This window comes from Pinus tabuliformis, chromosome 8 (assembly GCF_031772625.1).
Source record: "Pinus tabuliformis cultivar Carrire ecotype Pingquan chromosome 8, CPIR1, whole genome shotgun sequence".
Classification (NCBI taxonomy): Eukaryota; Viridiplantae; Streptophyta; class Pinopsida; order Pinales; family Pinaceae; genus Pinus; species Pinus tabuliformis.
This window is the reverse complement of record NC_142294.1, coordinates 224,496,960-224,505,937: the sequence shown is the minus strand read 5'-3', so window position 1 is coordinate 224,505,937 and position 8,978 is coordinate 224,496,960. Positions and strand designations below refer to the sequence as shown.

General features: G+C 31.8%; 1 pseudogene; it reads right to left on the bottom strand.

Moving 5' to 3' along the window:
- Positions 1 to 3,070: 3,070 nt before the first annotated feature.
- LOC149234958 (berberine bridge enzyme-like D-2 pseudogene) lies at positions 3,071 to 4,720 on the bottom strand (annotated as a pseudogene).
- Between the last annotated feature and the right edge of the window lie 4,258 nt (positions 4,721 to 8,978).

Sequence of the window (8,978 nt, the reverse complement as noted above, 5' to 3'; positions counted from 1 at the left end):
TATTTCTATTAATTAAAATGTTATATATAATTTCTTTTTAATAATTATTAATGTATTGAATTATTATTAATATGTTTTTAATATTATTTAGATTAATATTACTATTACTAATTATTTTAATCACAATAATAATAATAATAATATTGTTATTTTGTTAATAATAATGTGTTACTAATAACATTCATCACTAGTAATATCATTATTTTTAATCAATGTTATTTTTATTATTTAAATGTTATAGTAATATTAATGAAATCTAATATAAAAAATTAATTTCTATTTATAACAATATTTAATTACCATAACCACATACAGTTAAAAAAATAGAGCTAGAGACAAACAAAAAATTTGTAATCACAGGAATTGGGAGGATCGATTCGAGATACGTTGAGATACACAGATTTTGTTGACTTGGATACAATGTCTATGGTGGTCTTGCTACAAAGATTCATCGTGGGAATAATTGGACGAGATCACCTTAGGCTTGGAAGGGAGACATCACAATTAAATGAACTATCATGTGAATAGAAACCCTTTCGTGGCCCTAGTAAGTGGAGTGTCCCCACACCATTCAAACTTGACCTCATGAATCAACAACAATATTGTTTATTTTATTAACTCATAAAGTAGCCTGCAAAGTTAGGGTTTTGGTTAAATCTACCTTTCCATTTTGTAGGACCAAAAGGAATATTCGTTAATAACAAATCCTCACCTATTTTAAATATGAAATTATGGCCATTTATTTAATTAAAAAACCTTGAATCCTAACCATCTACCTATGTTATGTAACCTTAAAAAATATTTAAATACATTTAAGAAACCCACATTCTTATTCCATAAAAATATGTATTAAAAGTTGAAAATCAAATTGAGAGTGAGAAGAGACTATTTTCTATGAGATTCATAGATATATTTCTTATAATCACCCAAATTATTATAATCACTCAATCAACAAATTAATTGTTACCATAAAAAAATAGGAGTTGGGTTACTGCATGAAAAATTCGACATTGTGATTATTGTTATTAGCGTTCTTTAAACGTTAGTTTGAACATTCCTCTTTTGCGGAAATCCAACCATTCATAAATCTAAATCACATTGCCTCGACATTGCACCATTTATAAATCTCTATTTTCTTAAGGAGCTACATTTACATTTTTTATGATAGTGATGCTCATCGGTAATTTGTTAGGGTTCTAGTGAATGCGCCTATCCCTGATTTCTTTGGAATCCATTGTTTGCATTTTTTTTATCATTGAGATGGCCATAACCTTTTAATTAACGCAAAGCCAATCCTTGTTCATTTATACGTTATTGCATTTTACATTAACCAATGATTTGGCTATATTGATAGAATGCGTAAAAATCCATCACAATTATTTCTCTATTAATTTACATGAAAATCTTCACATCATAAAGATTTTACCTTGCATATATATCATGAATAGAAAATCGTTGACACAAAAAGGCAATGAAAGTTCCAGCGGCTGCGATCTAGTAGTTTATGTGAATGATCGACATTAAAACTGACCACAAAACCCTAATTGATAATCATACAGAGACAAACTTAAAGCTGAAGGAGGTAAAGAATAATTATTATACATTAAAGAAAATGCACCATATCCAGGAATTATACAATAAAGAATGCCCTAAGAAAAAATAATATTGCACTCCAAACCTTGAAAGACTCGATTTATGACATTATTAACATAATGAAAGTTGTGATGAGTTCGTTTTGTTGGTAGAATATGATTGGCCATTCGTTTGAAGCAAGTAGCACAAAATCTTAGCGTGTTTTCTGCACTTTTCCGTTTATCATCCACTACAGTTATCATCCAAGTCTGCATATGTTTCACAAAGGAATGCATAAGGACTGATGCACGTAATGGAGTGAATATTACATTGGGCAATTGGTTGAATGTGGATCATTGTAATAATGTTTCAATGAGTGTTTTTTTAAATTTATTTCTAGTAATTATGATACATGGTTATAAAAAAATAGGCACATTAAATTTTTAATCATGTTTTGTAAAAATCAATTTAAGTATGAATTAAATATGTGATTTAAATATGCATGAAAGTTAATAATGTAAATTCCAACTATGAATAGACTAAGATCTTTCTGTTTAAACCAGCACATACAAAAATAATTAGTAAATAGATTAAAATATAGGGAAAACCCTATAAGCTAACTTTTCAAAAATCACTATAGTATTTATGAACAACTCCAACAAAATCAACGTTACCCAACCAACTTTTGGTTGTCTTTTTTTTTGCGTGAATTTTCCATGCTGACGCCCTGTAGAATATAGGAAGGCAAAATTCACGCTAACACGCTGTAGAGTATAGGAAGCCGAGGTAGTAACGGTCCTCGACACTCAACTCTCTTTCGTTATAACGTTCTAAATATCACTGCAAGGTGTGTTATAGCTCAATTAAGAGATTTTTTTTTTTTTTTTTTTTTTTTTATTTTTGGTGTGATGTGTTTTTCTATTATGGGTGCTAATCTGTTTCCCTGTCAATTTGTTGAAAAGTAGGATGTAAGACACAATATAACACAAAATTGACACTTTATTATTATTGTTAATCTATTTTCCTATCAATTTGTTGAAAAATAAAATAAAATAGATAAGATACAATATAACACAAAATTGACGAACACAATAATAAGAGCTACAGCTTTTCAATTATTCACACAAACTTAATCATTACAATAAGCCCAATAAAAATATTCGAACTTTTTGCACTAAAAACTTAACCAAAATAACTCAAACCATACACTAAATTTAATTTTACCCAAAATAAAACTCAACTTCACTTTACTCAGCTTAACTAGCTGCCTCTCTAATTTTAGACAACTCTAAAGAATAATTAGCTAACTACGTCAATTAAGAACTACCCGGCTGACTCTCTAATTTTAAATAACTCTAAAGAATAATTAGCTAACTACGTACATTAAAAACTACATTTGACGTTTCGAAGACTGCCACGCCGTTGAAGAGTGATGTCACTTACAATGTCACCTTATTTTTGGATTACAGTCAATCAGATGATTAGACAATATGTATCATCAACTAGGGGGGATGCTTTGAGAGTTTCTGAAAAAGTTGTGGGGATCAACCTCTGTTTTGGCCTTCACGAGTCTGTCGAAATTGTCGTTGAAATACATTTTACCCCATGCTGCGGCTTCTTCGACTGTAGCAGTTCCATTGACTACACTGCCCAGATCGAGATCCAAATAATTAACATAAGCAGATCTGGGAGAAGAAGAAACATAAGGAGACATGTATGCGTAAAGCTTTCGCATGTAATCAAGGTAGTGCTCATCGTCGGTGCTGTTTTCCCATATGACATTGTACTGTATGTTAAAGATTTTCCCAGCTCTGTGCGGGAAGGGTATCGCAGAGGAAGGAATCCTATTCATTATCCCTCCCAGAGGAGAGAAAAGTGCATACGCACTCACCTCTTCTTCCAGGATGTCGAACAATCCCTGGAGGCCTGATATCGGCACTGGGGTTACTACCAGATCTGATTTTATTTTGAAGCGGTTTTTGTTGGAATTGTACCTGTCTGTTAGTTTACTCACGTTAGCAGCCCCTCCGATAAAGGCCGTAGACTCGATCCAGCTCATTTCACTGCACTCATTCTCCGCCATTTTCAACTCCGGGAAGGTTGTGTTCACAATCTGCAAGAACTGGTCCTTGCGCCCGAGATACATCCCTTGGAAAGATGCATTGATATCCTTGGTCCCTCCTTCCACATTAATGCCAAAGAACTGAACACGCATGAACAGATCGTCTTCAACATAAGGCATGACGTTTTGCCAACGGTCGATGGTTTCTGCCAGCACGTCTCGCCCGGTTCTTGAGACTTTAAAGGCCGTGACAATGGTGGGAACGCTCACCAGTTTTATATTCCAGGAAATCACGACGCCCCAGCTGCCTCCGCCGCCGCCTCTGAGAGCCCAAAACACATCATCACCCATCGCGTTCTTGTCCATGATTTTGCCGGATGCGTTTACGAGCAATGCGTCGATCACATTATCCGCTGAGACGCCATATTTTCTAGAGAGGAAACTCAGCCCACCTCCCGATATATGACCGCCGGAGCCAATAGTGGGGCAAATCCCGGTCGGAAATCCATAGCTGTTGGTCACGTTTGCAATGGCAGAAAAAACTTGACCCACCGTCGCGCCGGCTTCCACCCACGCTGTCATGGAATCGGTGTCGACAACGACGTTGTCGAAATTCATGAGATCAATGAGAATGAAGGGAAGATCGGAGGTGTAAGATAGGCCCTCGTAGCTGTGTCCCCCGCTCCGGACTCGAATTTCCCACCCGTTTTGCACGCAACATATCACGCTATTCTTCACTTGCTCTTTGCTTCGCGGTAAAACTATCACATAAGGTTTGCTCACGCCGGGCTTTGCAAATCTAAGATTTTGCAGCGAAAAATTGAGCAGAACATCGTACTGTGAAGTAGGAGATGATGATATGATCGTGATATTTTCTAAACCGCTCTTCTGTAAGCACGATATCAATCCGGTACCCGAATCAGGCGGATCACTGGCGGTCGTAAGCGCGGCCATTAAGAGGGGCAATAACACAGATAAAGCTGTAAACAAAGGGGTTACACAACACTTCGCCATCTTCACTACTGAATCGATGCAATCAATCAAGGGAGTATCGAATCTATTCGCAGATAAGATGGGATCGTTCATTCATTCTGATGCAGGAGCATCCTGCTTATATTTGGTTCACTTCAGAGGTGTGATGTTTTAATTTATTTGTATAGTTTTAGTAAATTGAGCGTAAAATATGGGTGAGAGGTTTTAATTTTAAATATTGTTAATTATGAGAGAATATGAGTGATGATAGACGTGTAAACATTTTATGGAAATTTTTGGCACCAGGGATCTTGGAATAGAGAATTAGTTGAGCTAAAAGTGGAATTAGAAGATTTTTAAGATTTGGAGGAGAGATTTTAGGGATCAAGAGAGATATTGTTGAGTTTGTTAAGGGATCTAGAACCTATTAATCGAAATTAAGAGGAGTTAGTAAGAGTAAAAAAAATAAAGAAAAATGTGTATGTGAGAGTGAAAAATCTAAATACTTTTGTAAATATTTTATTAGTGAATTATTTCTAAATTTTAATGTAAATACTTATCGTGTAAACTTCATTGTTATATTAAATTATTGATTTTAATTTTGAGTAACTTAGATTTGCTAAGTAATGAATGATTTCATCCATACATTGGATCAATAAACACGTCCTCACATAAAATATCTAAATGTAACTCCACCTCCGTGAGTTGGGGCACATTCAACATTTACTGACCAAGGAATTTTTAATTGGGCGAAGTTGGAAGGTAGAACAAGTTCCATAGTTGCCGAACCATTTTTAATTTCGTGACGTTGCAAGGTGGGACAAGTTCCACATTTGACGAACCACTCTGAAAAACGTTCGCTGGCAAAGGGATTATCCCAGCTTATTACTCGTATCAAAATATGTCAACAGTTAAAAAAATATCAAAATTAATTAATTATGATTTTATTTTAAATTATATATATATATATATATATATATATTAAAAAATATGTAATAATATTTTAATTATGGAAATTTTTATTCGTAAATAAAATAGGTTATATATGAAAAACATTTCACCTTGTAATCAAAATTATATGTATAACCATAAGTAGTGTGACATAAATATAAATTTAATGGGTGATATAAAATAAGTTTTATATTATTAAAATTTAAAAATATATAAAAAGGAATAAATTATGATTTTATTTTAAATTATTTTTAATTATTAAAAAGAATTAATATGTGTTAAAAAGGTATGTAATAATATTTTAACTACGGAAATTTTTATTAGTAAATAAAATTTGTTATAGTATTGTTAATGCTAATATCTTCGTTTATTGTTAAGATTAACATTTTAATTAATTAATTTAGTTTTAAGAAAAGATAATTATTTTTCATATGTATTATTGAAAATAAAGCCAACTTTTAATTTGTATTTATGGTTAATATTAACATATTATTTAATTAAATAATTTCATTAAAAAAACGCAACTATTTTTCATATGTATTTTTAAAAATGGAGATAACTTTTTATTTGTATTTATTCTTAATATTAACATGTTATTTAATTAATCACATGTTATTTAATTAATCAATTTAATTTAAAGAAATAGATAACTATTTATATATAAGTATGGGGGATTTACGCAGTGCATTATATTAGATATCATTTTTTGGGATTCAACTGCGTTAAGTAAGTCATTCAAACGTATGACCATTTCCATGAGAGGTAGTCGTAACTGACTAATTTCTCATGATTTTTGAATAGTTCACTTAGCACTCATTGCATCGGGTGATGCTCACAGGGGTGATTCCGGGGCTTGCACCCGGTAACCAGGACTTCCCAGGAGGTCACCCATCCCAGAACTCCTCTGGCTCAAGCGCGCTTAACTGTGGAGTTTTTCCCCACAATCAAGCCCACTTAGCTTGCTACCCCATTTGCAAAACCTTAGCAAGTATTGTGCCTCATGAACCATTCAAGTAGAGATCCCTTGACTCTTTTTTGAATTTAAGTATGGGGGATTTACGCAGTGCATTATATTAGATATCATTTTTGGGATTCAACTGCGTTAAGTAAGTCATTCAAACGTATGACCATTTCCATGAGAGGTAGTCGTAACTGACTAATTTCTCATGATTTTTGAATAGTTCTGGGATGGGTGACCTCCTGGGAAGTCCTGGTTACCGGGTGCAAGCCCCGGAAGTGATGATTGATGCTATGTGATTCGTTCTCCACATTTCACTAGTTTCAATCCCACTTCTTCACCCCTGTGAGCATCACCCGATGCAATGAGTGCTAAGTGAACTATTCAAAAATCATGAGAAATTAGTCAGTTACGACTACCTCTCATGGAAATGGTCATACGTTTGAATGACTTACTTAACGCAGTTGAATCCCAAAAATGATATCTAATATTTATATATATTTAATATGTATTATTAAAAAAAGACAATTTTTAATTTATATGTGTTATTAAAAATATTTTCAAATATTTTAGAGATAAATTTTTATCATTATTAATAATTAAGTTCAAATTATCTCATCTATACTTTAAAATACATATTTATAAAAATAATTATCCGCTTAGTAATTATTAATATAAAAAAAAAACATATTTTAAAATAAACATATCTATCAAATTGGGTGTATGAGACCCCCTTGTTTGTGGGGGCAGCTATTTGACTGCTAAGTCTACTAAGGCATACATACTCTACCCCTCTTTGATTTTGAACTTGTGACCTGTTAGGAAGAAACACATACTCTTAACCATTAGCCCACTCTAATATATTATTTCTGCCAGCTCTCCATTAACACACTCTATAAAATTGTTGTGAATTAACTATTTAATTGACTTATATGTTATTTTTATATATATGAATGGTATGTTATTTCTGCGCGCTCTCCATTTACCCATTTTATAAGATTTGTGTGAATTAAATATTTGATTGGCTTATGGAATGGTATGTTATTTTTGCCTACTCTCCATTTAGCCATTTTATAAGATTTGTGTGAATTAACTATTTAATTGACTTTTTGCTAAATAATGTTTGAATAAACTATTTGATTGACTTATTTCTAAATAAAGTATGAATTAACTATTTGATTGATCAATTATTTAGTTCACATATTAATTAAATAAAAAAAATATCAATATTATTTTTTTTTATATAATTGACTTATCTATAAAAAATTTGTTTCTATTTACATATAAAATCAATATTTTATCAATATTATATATTATATTTATTTCCTAAATTTTAATGATAGTGTTTTTTTTAAGTTCCTCAATTTTAACAATATTGTTTTTTTTAATATCTAAGATAGACAATGATTTAAGATACAAACTTATTTAGTAAAATATTAATATCTTAATAGTAATATGAGAATTTGGTAAATTATTTATATTTTAATTACTACCATAAGGAAAATGTATAAGTTGAGAAGTATATGAAAATGAGATATAGTATTTTTCTTGATTTTAAAATGTCATTTCTCTTTTAAATTTTAATAGTATTTATATTTTTTTTGTAAGTTTGGCAGGACTACATTTCCAACATGTCTAATAAATCATCTCAATCTTCAACATGTTCAACATGTCTAATAAATCACCTAGATCGAGGTGGGGAATTGAACAGTGATTTCACATCAAGAAGTGCCTTAACAGAGCACCCCATCACCATCTATTCAAGACCCTGTAGACAATAATATTTACACTCTGAATTCACTTTAGTTGTTTAAAATAATATTTATTTATTTACTTATATAAAATTTCCAATATGTATATTTTTAATATTGAATTATCTTAATTCCAAAAAAGTTTATTATCAGAGAATTCCTTCTTTCAAATATCACGATGATTTATAGTTCTTTTTCTCCTTTTCCTACAAATGTCAATCCATTTTACAGTAGAATCCTCTCAACTAAAGACAATGTTGTTTCCTCTCTTTTTTCACAAAGCTCCATAGTAACTAGCTCAGCTGAATTTGATAGATCTTTCTCATTATCTGAATTATCAGACTCTTGGTTATGCTTTTTCCCACAAATGCAGACACAATTATAGTTGTTATTTCATTGTCCTTTGTCAAAATATTTTCCAATGTAGAGGGTTACGGTAGTGTGTCAGGGTGCTGACCTAGATCTTAAGAGGCTGAGTTATCCATAGATATTTTACGTTACTCGAAGAAATCTTCTTTTGGACCTGCAGAATTCTTGGTACCTACTGCTACCTTTGGATCTCTACATCCCCAATTACTTCTCTTTGACACCTGGTTTTCGAATGCCCCTTTAGAAGATGAGCATGCATTATGAAGGTGTTAGAGTTGTTGAAAAAAACAATCCTTGAAAGAAGTATTTTCGTGATCTAATTGTTGGGTATGCTTCTTACCCT